The 17,428-nt window shown below is 38.4% G+C and overlaps 1 protein-coding gene across 6 annotated transcripts in view; it reads left to right on the forward strand.

The window, feature by feature from the left end:
• Window positions 1-974: 974 nt before the first annotated feature.
• Window positions 975-17,428, forward strand: part of LOC131085396 (sodium channel protein type 1 subunit alpha) — an 87,870-nt gene continuing 71,416 nt past the window's right edge. For 3 of the 6 annotated variants that reach the window (XM_058027470.1, XM_058027467.1, XM_058027472.1), the window contains exon 1: window positions 1,065-1,621. The gene's annotated coding sequence lies outside the window, so the exon portion shown is untranslated. Of the gene's footprint in view, window positions 1,622-17,428 lie in introns of all 6 variants that reach the window. The other 3 variants (XM_058027468.1, XM_058027471.1, XM_058027469.1) reach the window with 2 other exon arrangements.

Raw genomic sequence — 17,428 nt, forward strand, 5'->3', positions numbered from 1 at the left:
CAACAAGAGACAATTAAAATACATGTTTCAAAACCAGTGAAAGCCAAGCTTTATTTTTTGCCTTATGAAATTTAATAGAAAAGTCATTGTACGTTTATCTCAAAAGAAGAAATATAAATTAAATAGATTTGGAAAACAAAAGTTTGTATTATTTTTATCTCTTTTACATTGATTTTCCCTTTTGAGATCAGAGCTCAAGTCATGTTTAGTCTGGTTAGGACATAACTATTAATAATAGAGTCTGCACCTAACCTGACTTCTGTAAACCCCAGTCAATGTTCCACATTGGGACTTAAAACTTTTCTTGACCTGTCTTTTAATGTTGCCACAGGATTTTGTGTCCAGTTGCATTTACTCTTGATAATGTCTAATCAAGCAGTCTCAAGTATAACCACAAAACTTCTTAGTGAAACCTTTGCCTTCTTCTGTAAAGAGAAATGTTATTTATCAAAATATTAGTTCAAGAATAATTTCTATATGCATTTTATGTATTTAAGGCTATTCAGTTACTATTGAAACATTAAAATGAAATAAATTATGGAATGCAAATTATATGTAGTAGTTTAAATTTATATAAAGCAAACTTTTGTAAACAAGGTTATGCAGGTTTTAATGGCTGGTTAAGCCTGAATACTTGTTTCTCCTGTTGTGCCCTGCACAGAAGTGCTGATATGACCCAAACAATAATAAACTATGAAATATACCAAGGCTTCTCTCAAGAAAAAAAGAGAAAAAAGCAGAGAAACACCAGAAATTACCTTAAATATCTTCACAACAGATAATATATCTTACCCATCATTTTCCTGAAAAATCAAACCTCTGTAATAGAAGCAGTTTAACCCCTGTAACACCATGTACAACAGGTAAAAAATGGGTACTTTCCAGAAACTAACCTGCATGCAGTAAGGTTTCTTGGAGGGAATAGCAATTCCCTTTGGAAATGCATCCCAGAGTTTCTCTTGTAGCGATCCTTCCCCTGTACTCACCGCAGTGAGCCGTGGCCAGGCAGAGGTGTGCGGGAGCAGCGTGTCCCTCGTGTCCCTCGCTGCTCTGCCGCGCTGCTGGGGCTGCAGCTGAGCAGTGCTGCAGGCACCCTGTGGCAGAGCTCTGCTGCCTGTGAGCAGGTACAGCTGCAGCTCCTGCAGACACCCTGTGGCAGAGCTCTGCTGCTTTGGAGCAGGTACAGCTGCAGTTTCAGCTCCTGCAGACACCCTGTGACAGGAGCTCTGCTGCTTTGGAGCAGGTACAGCTGCAGTTTCAGCTCCTGCTGCCTGCCTCACACTTGGAACACCCTCGCTCCTTCCGGTCATTCGTTCCAGGGGAGGAATGACAGCAGCATTTCTGAGCTGTTCTTGTGTTTTCTCCCAGAGCAGTCAGGGAAAGCAGACTTCGTGATCTCCATGCTAACTACCAGCCTGCCTGCTGCCAGTTCTCCCTACTTCTGCCAGTGATGACATTCAGCTTGCTCCTCCACACAGGATACAGCACTGCTTCCTCATTATGTAAGGCAGTCTAGGTCAAGTGTAGGAGAGACACTGCTGGCCTGAGCAAGCTGCTGGATTGCTCCCTCAGCTTCATGGGGTCTGGAAGCTGGATCCTCATCTTTGCTACTTCTTCTTGGGTGAGTGTTTTTTGCATGATTTTAGTGGATACTGTGCTGCTTTTCCATGCAGATAGCTGTCAGCCATGCTGTGAATTGCAGAGATCATTTCTTAGGTGAAACCAGCTCTGTCAGCATGATTGAATTAACACAGTAGTTCTTCTAGGCATCTCAGCCTTAAGACACTTTGCAAATAAATAAACCATAAATTGGGTTTGTTAAGAAACATCCTTTCTAGCCATATTAATGTTAATTTGGCTGATTAAGCAGTGAATCAAATCCATTTGCTTGAAGACGGTGTGGGAAAGCATTATTGCATATTGCTATTAGCTCTGAGAGGTTTACTGCAGTTCTTGGCTGTTGCATTATTTTAGCCTTGCAAATTACAAATATGCTTCTCCTATTAAACATAACAAAAGAAACAAAAATTGTATTTAATTTTCTTATACTCTAGGATTATTTTTTGAAGCAGCAGTTAAACCCAGGATGCTATTTGCTATGTACTGCAGGAATGTGTGAATAATTATGCTTCTGAGATATGTAAGGTGAATACTGCAGATAAAATTACATTTAGTGATTGCTCTGCAGAATACCAGAACAGTAAATGGGAGCTGGATTTATATTAGAGGGCAGCTTTTATTCATGCACCATGTGGAATTCAAAGACTTTGTTTTGTATTTCAGCCCTGCTGAAAATCAGTCTGTAACAAAGACTAGAACAGGTTCGTCCTTAATTATACAGAATGGGTATTGTCAGGTGCTGAAATGTCTGATCATACTGGAATGCAGTAGAAGAGGCCCTGGAAAGTAACAGCATAACACTGATACTGCAGTATCATGTAAGGAATTTCAGCAGGGATAGCTTGCTTTCTAAGGACAGCTAATAAATCTGACAACATTTTTAACACATTCAAGAGATTAATTGGAACACTTGTCTTTATGTGCAGTACCTTGGACAGCAACTTTTTTGTTCTGGGGTACAGTGAATCTCCTTCATGGGACTCAGCAATTTGTGAATGTTAATACAAATTTAAGATACATTAATGAATTAAAAAATACTGGGGAATGTATAGTAAAAAAAAAAAAACCCAAAACAAAACGGAGAGGAACTTTGGTCAGCATTGTTATCAATGCACTGTATTTAACAGCTTACTGCCAAGATTTCTTTTTAATATAAACTTTAAAATAGTGGTTTTTTATTATGTTAATGAATGTCAAAATAGTAAATTAAGAATGCAAAATTGTTGACAATTTATGATATGGCACTGAAAAAAATGTCATGTCTAATAGGTAACTGCTCACTTTAAATGTAAATGCCAAGGTCCCCTAAATCAAAATAAGGTTGGATATTTATATGAGTTTATGTATTAATATTAGATTAAAACTCATGTTGATGGGAAGAATGGAAGCCTGGAAGCCTTTTAAATGTGTTTTTTCCTCCCCATAAAAAAACTAGTTGTTCTTCACATTGTTCTAGAAATAACTAGCAGGCTTTAATATCAGCACTTGTTTCAAATAGAGGCAGATTGTTTTATCATTTTCTTATTGTCTTTAAAAGCTCGCTTTCTCTGGAAAAGAACTGCCCAGCAGTGAATTGTCTGTTCATCATGGTCTTACTTTACCAGTTACTAATTTTTTTCTTTTTAATGACAGGCATATAGACTGGGCTGTGATTTTATTAGATACACCTGGCTGCTGCCTTCATTAATTACATTGTGAAAGTTAGGTTCAAGAAAGTGTGGCTCATTTTTGGAATCTTGATAACACCTCTGTTGCAATGCAGCACATTACATTGTATAATATTTTATAGATGCCACTTCAGACTTCAAAGTACAGAAGTATGTCTTCAAACAAACTTAAAATAATAGCATAGTATAGGAACTTAGAACAAAACTGCTAGGTACCATGAATTATTGTAATGATGTACTTCACATTCTTTGTCTCTTGCTGCATGAAGTGTTCTAAAATAGTTACGCTATTATATATGAGTACACTGTGTTCCATTCCCTTTCAAGTGTGGGTGCTTGAGGTATTTTCTTACAGGCTCAAGGAGTATTAATAACATATCTATTCAATTAGAAGAAGAAAAAAGCCTTATTGTCTTTAAATGTATAGTGATCTTCTGGAAGTCTTATTTTTATTTTTTGCATCATGGTTCATGGCAGGGCACACAATACTTCTCAGCATAGCAAGCTGCAGACACTACAGCAGGATACAAAGTGTAAGAATATGGTGTTTCCTATGTGCATTCATATATCCCATATGCTGGTGTCTGAGAAATTGAATCTGAGCTGTTAAATATGTTTTGAACCCACTACAATGCAGGATATTGGTTATTAGTGGTCAATACCTCCTCCTGGTATTTTTCTGTGGTTTACTGGAATTGTGCAATCCATGACTGCATAAGTAGCTTGCTTTCAATATACTTTCTATTCCCTCAAATGAGACTCTGTACCTGGATTTTCTGACAAATTTATCTCTTCACTTTTTCTCTGAGCACTAGAATTTTCTGTACTGCAAAGGAGTTTCTTTGCTCTCTTTATAGTTATGGAAATTACACCAAAACTGACAAGCATGGACACAATACCAAGGTGTGTCAAATAAGTTATTCAGATCTCAGGTCCATTTTACTTGAGTAGTTGAGATACATATTGTGATGACACACATATGGCTGAATTAGTGCTAAATTGAGAAGGAAAGACTAAAAATATTAGTGTTTTAGTTTATACCATGTAACAACTAAATATGACTGTAGTAGTACAGTTGACAAGCTTTCCATGTAAGTTTGGGCTCACAAATGCAGATCTTTCACTGTCTAGAACTGCCAATTTTTATTTGCATCTAGACACAAAAATATTGCTAATTCCTAGACAAAAATCTATTGCAGTAGAAATGTGTTCTACCTATTCTCAAAATAGCTGTTTAGAAGCTGGGAGATATGCTTTGTTCCTTGTGCAAAAAGTTACTCTGCTTTTTATTCAGAGGTTTTCCTTGCTCTTCCTTGAAACTGGTCGGATGCAGTCTTCTGTGTTGCTACAGTTTGTCTCATTTTTCAGGTCCTGGGTCTCCATTATGATGTTTCCCATCTTTAACTGCTTGGATAGCACTTCTGTGACTGCAGCACAATTGGTACACAAGTTTTGAAAGAGAAAATCTCCCTTGGATCATGATGTTCACCAGCGTGTCCACTGAGGATCTTGGCTGGCTAATCCCTTATCTGTTAGATTAATTACTCCATTAGCTGTTTCCCACACCCACTGTAATTCACAGAATTCATTGCTAGAACACTAGAAAGAGATACTGTAAACAATCAAGGGAGATTTGCTTTAAATGTTTTGGTAAATAAAATGTACCTGATAAACTTTAATTAAGAAGGCACATATATATTTATATATTGCTCTTAACACTTTATTAATTGAACATACCATTATGAATTGTTGCTTATGTGGTTTACCTGCCATGGTTGAACATCTGAACTTCTAAGGTTAATTTTGAAGGTTTCTCTATATCGTACACAACTATGTTTGCAGCAAAAAAATGCTGAAACATAGTTGTTTGTTGCAGCAAAAATGCTGAAGGATAGAGATACATAAACTCACATTCTCTTTTAAATTCATTTACAGTTCATTATAAGGTCTTTTCAGAAAAGGAACTGTGCTGCAGAGGGGCACAAGAGAAGGACTTCCAGATGAATCTTTTCATGTGCTGAAGAATAACAGACTCTCCTAATGCCTGGTGATTACTAAGGCTCTTGAGCCAAAATCTTAGTGGATTGTTCTTCACCAGAGCCCTTAAATATTTACACAGTGTTCCTGAGGCAGGACTGGTCAAAATGAATATGAGGACACATGAACCACAGATCCCCATTAAAGCAAAGTGACCAGGTCTGCAGAATGTGAAATCTGCAGGATTGCAAGCTCATGGCTGCATTGGAGGTGTGCCTGGCAGCTGTGTCCCTGCTCTGCTCTGTGCCTGCCATCCCCTCCAGGGTGGCTGCTCCAGCCCATGCCCATTTCCTCCTTGGGCACTCAGGGAGGGATTTGTCCCCACACCTGCACAAATAACTGCTCAGAGATTCCCAAACAAAATGCAATGAGTATCCTGGTCTTGCTTGGTTTCAAAAATGATTTGACTAGCTATTAGCAGTTTACTATTTGTTTACAGATGGTAAAAAAAGGCAAATATTAGATTTTGAGGAGGACAGGAAAGAGAGACCATGTTTTATTTACTAATTTTCCATCTATCTTAGAATTAGAGCAGCTCTGGCTGAGAACTCTATACCTTTTTCATTTTTTTTCAGTTGTGGTACAATATATAAAACTTTAAAAATACAAGAATTCATGGAGTATGAATTTAGCAGTTGGAAAGAAGTTGCTGTTGTGTTGATCAAATCTCTCTCAAACCCCATAACAGAAGACAGTCTGGTTCAAGAAGCCACAAAGAAGCTTGTTAAGATAATCAGAAACTCTATCTTTTTCCTGACAATGTAAGCTGCTGGAGCTGAATATGAGCACCTAGTTGCACTATGAGCAGTGAAATTGTAGCCATGAGAATTCTGCTTGGAAAAAACAGTTTTCAACATTCTGTTTATGATACTTGGAGATTTCTCAAAGTCAGTGGTCATATTAAGCATCCTATGCTGAACCTCTCATTATGCTTAAAGAAGGATGTCTTAGTTCATTTTTTTCCTAGTTTAGTGTTTAATTTTATGTTTATTTCATTTCAAAGTGCAATATTTGAAAGGAACTATGCCTGGAACATGTCATATGTGCCTAGCAAAGACTGGAGGGACTCATACTAAAACTTCAGGCTGAGGAGCAAATATATTACCTTTAACCTTGTCATAAATCTGTGTTTATAAACACCGGAGAATTCATCATTTCCAGAAACATCCTCCATGAATAGCAGGATTTCTGGGAATGATCAATTGGCATCAGCAATTGTATCTGTTTAGATTTTAGAAGTTTAAGGCTTCTGAGTCAGGTGGTTTACCAGTGCTACAAAGTCATTTGTCACCTGCAAATGCTCTACATGATCCCAAAGAGCTTTGCAAATATGAGAAAAACACACAAATCTCCCTTTAGAATTGTACCTAAGAAAGAACCAAAAAATTGATTTGTGTGCTACCAACTGCTAATATTAAGATAATGATTGTTCTTTCTACCCGAAGATCATAGACTCAGCTTTTGGGTAAAGGGGACCTGCCTGAGCCACTGAGCAACCTAGTGCCAGCAGAAAAGCTATATTAGAAACTGGTGATCATGATAGCAGTGAACGATGAAAGCATGTGAGGCCTTTGTAAATCAGAGCTCAGATGTATTCAAAGGAGACAGGTTGAATGGTTGTGTCCAGTTTGGTCTTGCCATTTCTATGTCACATTTTACTATTAGTATTTCAATCTATTATGGTGGGTTTTAACTAAATATTTAGTGTCACGCACTCGCTTGCTGTGTCCTTTTAATCACCACAGTATTTGAAGAAAACATATTTAAAAACTGAGCAATTAGATTTCATTATTAGAACACTTGTTCATAACATTCTGTACTGATAAATGCTTGAAAATTAGGTGTTATACTGAGAGGATTACAAGTGCTTCCTGGGACAACCACCTCAGGTCACCACTGGGAGGTGGAAAAATTCTGATTCACATAGCTTGAATTCAAACAAAGTTTAAGCAATCAAAACATCATGATGCAAAAATATTAGAAAAAAAAACCCATATCAGAATATTGGAATTGACTCTAAGGCATAAAATTCATTAAAGCTTCTTGGAGTCATTGAATCAGAGGTTAACACTAAGTGTGTTATAGATATGCCTCATTGCATACAGGTATTCATTAGATTCACATTCTTCTGTCTTTAGATGCAGAAATGGCATTGAGCAGTGAAAGAAATGCAATGCTATTTTTAGCCCTCCTTCCATGCACCTCTCACCTTGGCGGTCACTGCCTGCTCCTTTCCTTTCCTGCCAGTCTGTGCCCACCCCTGTCCAGCGTGGCAGGCACTGGGGCTTTCACAAGTGTTCACTCATGGCCATCCCCATTTTTATTTCATTGCTCAGTGCAGCAAAATGAGAAATGCAGAATGCTGTCTGATTCAGCTCCAGCTGAGGCAGGTCCAATGCAGATGGGGTTCATTGTGTTAGCAGTTACTGTCACTTAGCAGGGTGAATATTAAAAAGGAGCCTTTTTTTGTCTGGGTTCCAGATTTGGCTGCGCAGCTGCCATCTGAATCCCGGGGATGTATAGAGCTGACGTGGCAGCCGTACCAGCGGCGTGATCAGCAGTGCAGGCTGCAATGGATGGACACGTCACGGGACTCGGGCTCAGGAACCCTTTTTTTGGTGACTGAACCCATGACTGATGAGGTTGAGTCTCCCCCCAGTCCTCAGTGGGCAGGTGTAAAACAGGACAGAGGACAGGTAGCGTTTATCTGTGACATGCCAGAGGCTGACCTGGAAAGGTTTCTGGTGCTTTCGTAAGGGGCTGAGAGCAACACAAACTATTTCCTTCACAGGTTTCAGAGACAAGTAATTAACTGAAAAGAAATTAAAATTACTGAAAACCTTAGTTCATTTAACACTGGATAAAGAAATCTATTTCTCAGCACTGTCCCTGCCCTTTGTCCCTCCCTGAAGGAAAAGGGAGTTGCAGATTTTCCGTCTCGTTTAGGTCAGGAAATCTCTTTAAAAAGCAATCTTTTCCAGCCGGTTCTTAGCTTTTACCAATAGATGGGGCTGTCCTTTCAGGTGATGGCTTAGTATCTTTTTTTCCCCCTTTTTTTTCTATCTTTATCCTCCTTTCTGTCTCTCTTTACCCTCCTCCCTTCCCCCCTCTTTTTTTTCCCTCTGCTATTTGCTGATTTGTATTAGGTACCATAGAGTGAGCCTCAGAACAGGAAGCTGAGAACAAAGCAGAGAGGATACTGCAGAGGTTTTTTTCCCCCGTTCTCAATGAGAATGCAGCAATTTATAACACTTTTTAATCTTTTGGAACTGAGAATCTAAACACCTCTATTAGCATTTCAAGCATTTCATCATCACTATCTCCTGGGGGATTTTTGGAGTTTTTTTTCATAATGCTTTTAAAATTCCAGTTTTATCAGGTAAGCCAGGAGGATGGTAAATCCTAGACCTTAGTGCATTTATGTGAGCAGTCAGCATGGATCCCCCACCCCAACCTCCCTTCCTTTTTTTTTTTTTTTTTTTTTTTTTGAGTGCTTGCTTTATAGTTACTGTTAAGCATATAATTGAGGAGAAATTTGGGTATTTTGCTTCAAAAATGTTTTTCAAGCTGCAATCAGTTCTTTTTGGCATCTCAGCATTTTGTTACAAGATCTGTTTCAGTGGCCTTATATTTTTGGGTGTTTGCCTCTTTGCTGGAGGGTGATTTTTTTAAAATTATTATTACATATTTTCCCCTGAACTTTTTGGAAGATAAGAGAGGCCGTGTTGTTCCTTCTCATGGAAGACATATTAAAGTCTAAAGCAAGCACTGCAGGACTGTACAGTTTTTCCTTCCCGTGGAGAAGCTCTGTTAAAGGCTGAATGCTTCACACCAATGTTTTCCCAAAGGAGGAAAGGCAGCCCTCTCTTTTCTCCCTCCCTCCCCCTGCCCTTAGTCTGTCTGATCAGGTGCAGTGCTGGCACCTCTTACCTTGATTTACATGACCAGGACTGGGTCTAATGCTGTAGATATGGCTTGGTTCACCATCTGAACCATCTTGCTTTTTCAAACAGCACAAGAAATTTGCCAGGTGGACTTCAAGCTCTGTCAGCCTCTTTTCTAAAATGGATTTCTTCTCTGCTGCTTGTCTGAGGTATGTGTTCAAAAGAATCCCACTGTACTGATTACCTGGGATTGGGCTGTTTGTTCAGCCCCACGTTGAGAAAGCTGTTGTTACTCACTCAGCAGTATTTGAAAATTGGTTGGTGTTATCTGTCCCTACTGAAAACCTATTCAGCTGTATTTTTTTCAGAAATGCTTATTTTGTGGTTATGGTGTCAGACTCCTGAGCTATCTTGGCTGATGTTAGTGCTGCATTTTTGAACTTGTTTATTGTGCTTTTCATGCCTGACCAATGTGTTGATGTCAAGCACAAAAGAAAAAAGGCTGTGCTAAAAATTACTCTGAAATCTAATGCAAAACAATAACAGGATTGCTGTCAAGACTGACATCCTGATACTTTATTCTGCTGAGCCTAGTTTGTGTGATCTTGAATATTTGCTGAAATATTTAGACAGAGGGAGGCAAGTTAGAGACAAGCAGCTTTAAACTGGTTGTCCTCAGTTTGTCAGAAAGTTTTTATTATTTTGAAGGAAGTATCAAGGGGAGTGGGACAGGGAATTAGGAAATTAAGAGCTTGCATAAGACATAGTCTAATCAGAACAATTCTAGTGAAATTTTAGGAAAACAACAGCAATTTTCAAACTGTCTGGTGCCAAAAATTAAAAATGTAAAGGTCTATGATGACTTACAGAAAAATTGTATAGATAAATGTATATCAATAAAATATATATCCTATCAGCTGTTTGAAACAATACTTTATATCAGGGCAAGGGTAGTTTGTTATTGACCACTGAAACTTTTGTTCAAATTATCATGTAAAAACATAAACTTGCTTTGAAGTTTCAGAAGTTGTAATCATCAACAGCTGAGAAGATAAAATCAATTACAGATTCTTTTATTCTTAAAATGAAGATGGTCTTGAGCTAGAAAAGCTTCCCAATATTTATGAATGTGCACTCAATGCACTACCCAATGCCAAGCAGTTTAGAGGACAACTAGCTGTTGTTGACTTCTATGGATGGCAGTGCTACTGCTTTCCACATTGCACTGCATCCTTCCAGCATGTGAATTCTAATTCCAGAGTTTTCTACATTCATGGCACAACACGCCATATTTAATGGGCAAACCCACATAGCTTAGCATTGAATTTTGTCCTTTAAATTATATTTTACAAATCCTTCTCTACCATTTTTGCCTGCCTGAAATTGAAGAACTGAGATTAACTAAGTGTGAGGGTTCTCCTACCCTTAGTTGTGAGAAGTAGTCTGTTAATAATCAGGAGAAGTGGGTACTTTGCAAATTCTTTTGAGACAAGGCAGAAATCTTGACCTTATTTTTCTGTGTGCATCTAGAACTGTGGCAGTCAGTCTCATGGATTAATATCTTTTCCTTCATTTTATTCATTTTCTGAACTCCAGCCCCACAGCTCATCTGTGGGAAAATATATTGTGTCTTCTGGGCTAAATTCCATGAAGAGAATTGTGGATTGTTTTCCAGTAACAGAAGCATATTCTGCCTTCTTTTTCTTCATTGATAACAGCTTATGCAGGTGGGAGGCCATGGGATTCCTCAAGAGTCCTGTCTTTGACCTGTAGACTTTCTGGTGGTGCCAAAATGACTACAACAGAAGAAAAATCAAACTAAAAATTGAACAATATTTATTCACACCTCTAAACTGAGACAACCAGTGTTATGGAGACAGTATGACATACTAGAGAAGGAATACCATTAGGCTTTTTTTAGTATAATACTTTAGAGCACTTAAGAGATCACATTGCTGCAAGAGAAAAAAAAAATCCTAGAGCTGAACTGCTCTAAAATGTAGGGGGAAAGAACCTTTGAGTAAATTTGAACTATTAAAATCTACAGCTGACATTTCTGACTGAACATAATATTGTAGGGAGATGGGCAAAATTCTCTAGATGTTTTATCCCAAAGCCCAATAATTCTGGTGTGTTACTTCCATTTTTCTAGCTGTAGGCTTATTCTTTGTAGATTTCTATCCATAAAAGCACATAGAAGTTGGATGGAAACAACTGAAATTTTGGTATGAGTGAAGAAATTAATCAAATAGCAAACATGGACATAGAAATCATCACTCAATCATACTGGGGTTAGTCCAATTTCTGTAAAATATACTGGTTTCTTTTTATTCAATATGAGTTAGATTTGTTGAAAGAATCAGTGTGATGTTTTACTAAATACATGGGTATTCAGTGTTTTTAGGATTGTTGTCTTTTACTGATTATTGAGTCATTATTTCTGTCTCTTCCATTTTCACCAGTGTGTGGTGGTTTCAGATCTCCTTTTGTGCTGTTCTGAAATTCTGTTTAGCTCTGAAAAAAAATTGATTTTATTTTGCACTTGTTAAGAAAATCTGGGTAGAAACCTTCCCTGCCATGTTAAATATAATTTGAAAATCCACAGTTCTGATTCATCTACGCTGCTATTTATTGTTGTAATTTATCAGCCGCAGAAATTCTCTCTCTCCTTCCTCTTTCTGCCATGAAATTCTCATTACATTGCATTTTCAGAACCCAAGTTTCCATTGCTTTCTGTCTCAGCAGTATCTAGTGGATCTCTAACCGTCCTTCAGTGCTCTATTTTAAAGTGTTTCCACCCCCTTTTTAAATTAATTTTCTCTTTTTTCCACAAGTCTCTGAGAAAAGGACAAAACCCTTATATTCTTAGTCTCAGAAACACCCCGCTCAGTTTGAGCTTCCAAGCTCTCTCCCTTCTAATTCCCTCTATCTTTGTAATTCCTATCAGTGCCTTGTAAACATGTAGACCAATTCTCATCTTTCTCTTACTCCTTCAAGACGCTGTCTAATTTGCTTCTAGAATTGGCTTTTAAAAATGTGTTTGTAACACAAATCAAAAAACCTGATAATCATCCTCCTGGTAAAGCCAAACAAAACCTCAAATCCTGTCAAGGTCAGAAACAAAAACTTAGGAGTAAATGGAGAGGCTTGTGCAACTCAATTATTTAATAACTCTATCTAATGATGGCATTGGTCAAAGAGGACAAGTCAAAGTAGCAACTACAGTACTGTTACCAAATGTTGTTTCCTTCAGAGTGAGAGCCTTCATTTTTTTTTATTTGTAGTGTTTCACTTCTTTGATTAAAAATATTGTCAAATTTATCTGTTAAGAGGAAATGGTGCTGGAGGTATTTCTGATTGCAGATGATAGGTGCTCCTCTTAGAATGCCTCAGCAGGGCTCTTTCAGTAGCTCTGCAGGATCCCTGGAGTAAGCCCACTCATGGAAACAGAAGTGCAGGGGCTGGGGGATCACCAGAAGCTGAATGCTGAGGATGATTTGTGCTCTCTGTGTCCAGAGTGGGTGGGACAGAAAGTGAAGATGGAAGAAATGGGCTCACCCAGATGAGATGTGAGAACAAACATTTTACTAAAGCAGATAGTGGAGAGCTGTAGCAGAATGTCAGAAGAATCTGTGGTGTATGTCCTGACGGTCTGTAGGAAGAGGTTAGATGAAACATCTGTTGGGAAATAGGTATAGCAAACTTGCCTTGGGCAGCAAGATAAACTAGATGGCCCTTGATCTCCTTTTTCCAGCCTGTTTTTTCTGTGAGTCTACAAAAAGAAGTAGATATCTGAGATGTAACAGGCAGTGTACAATAAATTATATAGGGTCCACTAAAAGCTATCTTCACTAGGATTGCATAAAAGCATATAAACATCCCCTGAAAATATTTATCCTATGGTATATGCACTCTGAAATGCTTCCAATATACCAAGAGCAGAAAATGTGCCCTTAGAAGTTAATTTCTTAGTGTTTCTTTTAGACTACATAGTCTTTACTAGTGAACCATAGCAAGTGTGTGAATACTAGGGGTAGAAAAAGGATATTTGCAAATCTGATCAAATTTCCATACTGTCTGGAGAATAGTACACATTTAATTAAAAAGATTTTTAAATTGATAGTTTTTCTTTATAGAAAGAACTAGGACACTTCTGAATCTGATTAAATAAAGTGAGTGTACCAGAGCCATTTTAAAGTTCTATTTTTAATGTTCATATTCAGTATTTTTCACAGCTGAGAAACCCAGTCTGATACATTCATTTTCTAAAATAAAACCTAAATAATGCCATACACACACACACACACACATATATATCTATATATATATCACCTAAAGTGTGCAGTGATGGATAGAGACAGAGAACTGTTCAGAACCCCATACTGGGTACATTGATAATGCTTAATTGAAAAAGAAGTTATACAACAGTTTAATTTTTTTTCTTTAACAGGAACTGTGTGATCCAAGTGTAATCTAGAAACTTTGCATCTGAGTATTTTTGCCTTCAGTTCAATTTATTTTCTCTTTACACACACTGGGGGGATAAACCAGAAAGGATGACCCTGTATTATGTTTTCATAACTTAATATTGCCTCAGAACAAAATACTACAAATCAACTACTCTGAAATAATGAAGCATCTCATCTGAAAGAAAAATTTTTACTCCAAGGAAAATGATCTGTATATTACATCTTACTCATTCTGGCTCAGTCTAAGACCAGGACTGGCTGGCCATGAGCGGGCACTGCCCAGCAGCTCAGGGGGCACACACGTTCTGGGGTGAGCTTTTTGAAAACTGGTAAATGCTGGGTGTAGTGCCAGTCCTGAGGATCCTCACAGCTCATGGGAGCCCTGAGCAGCAGCCTGGTGAGTTGTGCTGTGTCTCAGGCAGTGCAGCTGGTGCTGTGCTGTGGGTTGTGTGTGTCCAGCTGCTGCACAGCCCGCCCGTCTGCCACTTGTGGGCATTGACCTCAGACTTGCCCTCTGCCTTCCCCTCCAGCAGGCTTCTCTACATCTGTGAAGTCTAAGTTCAGACTGCTGCTGAACCAGCACTAAATAATATTTAATGGTTCTGCTGGGAGAAACAAAAATCCTTACTGCCCAGGAGTAGAGAATGATAAAATATGAGATCTGCTAGCAAGAGAAAGCAAAGTAGATTGCTCTCTTATGTCTGCATGCCTAATTCCTAGACAATAACAATGAGTTTTGGGAGAAAAGAAAAAAATAAAGGCTGAGGAAATGCAAATTAATCAATCTTTTAAAATCCAGGGGAGTAGTAAACACCAAATTTTATTTTTAAAAGGTATTTCTTTGTTCCAAAGCAATCTGTCTTCAGGACATTAAGCTCTATTGGACTTTCTAATAGTATTTTATTCAAAATTTTCTCTCCCTTTTCCTTTGATTGCCTTGCACCTGATATTTCTCTGCAGGTCTCAGCAGTGACAATTATTTCTCAGGGTTATATGCTTTGCAGAATTCTGAAATGCAGGAAACTGGTCAGTTTTGAGAAGAGATTTTTTCCCTCCTGTGGATAAAGTAAGATTGACTGTGCTATTAAGGCTGAAATTTCACATGGTATGTCTAAGCTTATATATTTAAGTCTGTATTTTAGTGCTGAGGCAAAAAATACAGTGCTTCTATACAGAGTGACAAGAACTTTATATTGACTTTTGTGTGAATTCTTGATTACTTAGCACTTTGGAAAAGGATGGGTTATGCCTTTAGCTGTCTGTTCAGATAAGTTTCAGATAGGAAATATGAGCCTTTTTCTCTCATGTGAGAAAAGATGTGAAGATGCCTAAATAATGGCTGGGGGCAGTGCAACTGTGATTAGCAGTATTCTGAAGTGGAGTTCACAAAGTAAGCTGTTTCTCTTTTGAGAGCTGCAGGTCTGTGCTTCTGTGTAATGCTTTTAATTCAAGTGGCTTTACTGAAGCAGTATTTGTTAACTGCTTTGGGGGATTACAACAAAAAAAATCAGATTTTCTGAGACATTCTTGTATCATCCCTGTTAAAACTCCATATGGCAGAGTTTTAGGGTGTATTATACTTCTGGAAGTTTCAGGAACTTTGTTATTAAAAACCTTCTGCACTCTGGCTGTGCCAGACTCAATTCTGAGCCCATTCCTTCATATTGCTTATCTGAAATACACATTCTTGTACTTTAACACTTATTAACATCCAGGTTCTTACCTGCAATATTATTCTATTTCAGTTTGTGGCCAGCATTGCAGGTTGCCTTGGAATTATGTATGGGAACCTTTGGGTGTCTATAGTGGGCAGGAGTTCAGACATGGAATGCAGGATCCCAGTCTGAATGTGCTATTCAAATCCAGAGAGGGAGGGAATTGCTGCTCCAGCCATGGAGATTTGAAAGTACACTGTCTCCCAACCTAAGTATAAGGAAAAATGCTCAGATATCATGGAGGGAAAGAGGACCTTTTTATGGTGATGAAGTAGTTTTGATAGCTGAGCAGCCAAACCAGTTTTAGAAGGTGTCTTGGAAAAGAAGTTAAAAGGAGCATAGGCAAAATGAGGGATCTTTGAAGATTTTTGCATCTCCTACATATAACTGGACTTCAAAATAACAGTGTTGATGTAAATTGAAAATTAAACAATGGATTTGACATCTAAAAAATGAAATTTGAGATAATGAAGAAAGGCTGCTAAGGGCCTCTGAGAGGCAATCAGTCTGCTTTCTGAGAATTTATACAGAAGGATGATGGAGCCCTAGAAACTAGCTAGAAAATAATTCTTAATAAGGGCAGTGTTTCTTGATAAGGGCAAAGAAACTTTCTTGGTTTTTTGTAAGAATGATGTTAAACAGACCTTAGGTATGTATGGCAGCAGGAGGAGTATAGAATGATTTATAGTTTGGTTCCAAAGCTTAGACAAGGACATTTGACACACATGAGAGTCAGATTCATTATGACTGCTAGTAGCACAGGCTCCACTAACCTCAGCAGCCCTTAGGCTTGGTTGCCTTTCATGTGCTGAGCTGCTGTGGTAAGCACTCATAGTCTGGGGTGAATCACTCCAGCTAGAAACTGAAGACATTTACACCAGCAATGGCAGTGAAGTCTGAAATAATTATAACTTGGGTAAATTGGACTACATATAGGATAAATAGGATGAGTCTGAAAGAAGTTTGGAGACTAAAATAGCTACAGCTATCCATTCTTCCCACTTTCAGCAGGGTTCATGTGAAAGTGGACAGCTTTGGACAGCTTTGATGCTGCTCTGAAAAGGTAAACTTCACAGGTGTGTCAACCCATTTGCCTGCCCTGTGAACGTCTGTCTGCTGCTCAGGGCAAAAAATCAAAAGTAACTCAGGAGGGGCTTTGCTAGAAAAGCTCAGATATCTGCAGATTTGGAAGTTTGGAAGCATGCTGTCTCCCAAGTCCAGAAGAACTGCCAGTAAACGGCAGTACAGGCAGGTTCATATTGCCTCAAGATCTGCTTGGGACAATACAGTTTTGGCTGCACTCTGTCAAATATAGTATAGATGTAGCCTGAGCAAGATAGGTAGTAAACAGATTCTTAACATTTCATATTGCTGCTGATAAATCTATGTGCTCACATTTCAAAGCAAATATCTTAGGATTTTATAATGTAATGTATTGCATTTTTCCACTGAGGCCCTTTCTTCTTAGGGGACACAGTCAGTAAGGGAATAGTCTTTTAAAGGTGCCTAATAACAGTTTTATGCTTTGGCCACCTGTTATGCATCACATCATGGTGTTTTCACTGAAAAATTGCCTTTTGCTTTGCACTCTTACTTGGCTTTAACTGTCTTTACAATGGTAATAATTTTTATTTTGACCTTAGTGGGCTTTGGAATATTTTAGATACATGCACCACTTCCCACTTGCTTCAAGCTTCTGTGTGTAATTCACCCAAGGATTCCCATCACTGAGCCACAGCAAGCCTAACTTCACCACCACATCACCTGCAAACCCAGCCTTGGTGCCATCAAGCCCAAAGCACTCAGCTGCCTGGGAGGGCTCCAGCAGGCATGGCAGGAGGGAGCTTGCCTCTCACTCTCTAGGATCCCCTCAAGGACCATGCTAAGCTCATGTCCCCCATGGGTTTGTCAGAAAGACAAGAAGATTTCATGGAGGGAAAAAAGTCTGAGCAAGAAAAGTAAGAGAGGAAGGGAGAACAAAAATTGTCATGACATTTTCATACTTCCTGATGAAATTTTAAATATTGAGAAAACAA

Source organism: Melospiza georgiana, chromosome 7 (genome assembly GCF_028018845.1).
Source record: "Melospiza georgiana isolate bMelGeo1 chromosome 7, bMelGeo1.pri, whole genome shotgun sequence".
Lineage (NCBI taxonomy): Eukaryota > Metazoa > Chordata > Aves > Passeriformes > Passerellidae > Melospiza > Melospiza georgiana.